This window comes from Lipotes vexillifer, unplaced genomic scaffold, assembly GCF_000442215.2.
Source record: "Lipotes vexillifer unplaced genomic scaffold, Lipotes_vexillifer_v1.1 scaffold306, whole genome shotgun sequence".
NCBI classification, from domain to species: Eukaryota; Metazoa; Chordata; class Mammalia; order Artiodactyla; family Lipotidae; genus Lipotes; species Lipotes vexillifer.
This window is the reverse complement of record NW_006789814.1, coordinates 2,964,311-2,964,946: the sequence shown is the minus strand read 5'-3', so window position 1 is coordinate 2,964,946 and position 636 is coordinate 2,964,311. Positions and strand designations below refer to the sequence as shown.

Sequence of the window (636 nt, the reverse complement as noted above, 5' to 3'; positions counted from 1 at the left end):
CAGGAATCACAGTTCTGACCACGTCCCGGTGAGCAGCAAGCTCTGGAGCACGTGCCCCCCAGCACGGGGGTCCGTTACCATCAGTCACGTGCATGTACTACTCACTGGGCCAGGACACAAGTAGTTATAAAAATTGAAAACTTTAAATGGTGAGTTAAGACAGAAGTTCTACTATTTTCTCCTCCTGTGCTATTGGATCATCGCATTTACCCCTCTTTCAAAACCAGTGACTTAGAGAATTAGTATTAATAGGAATCAATGGGTTTTTCTTTTTTAAGTATGACTTCAAAGCCGGTGACAAAGGACCCCATGTTATCTGATCGCAATTCTGTGAAATGTCGGCAGCAGGCACACCCGTAGACACAGTAGATCCGTGGTCACCTAGGACTGGGGGGAAGTGTGGGGATCGGGGGTGACACTTAAGGGGTTCAGGGTATCTTCTAAGAGTAACAAAAGTGTTCTAACGTTGATTGTGGCGATGGATGTACAATTCTGTGAATATCCTAAAGCCATTTAATTGTACAGTTTAAATGGGTGAGTTGTGTGGTATGTGAATTATATCTCAAAAGACTGTTTAAAAAAGTAAGAATTGGGCTTCCCTGGTGGCGCAGTGGTTGAGAGTCCGCCTGCCGATGC

The 636-nt window shown here is 45.1% G+C and overlaps 1 protein-coding gene across 1 annotated transcript in view; it reads left to right on the top strand.

The window, feature by feature from the left end:
- Nucleotides 1–636, top strand: part of NUBP1 (NUBP iron-sulfur cluster assembly factor 1, cytosolic) — an 18,789-nt gene that overhangs the window by 9,192 nt on the left and 8,961 nt on the right. The window lies entirely within an intron of this gene.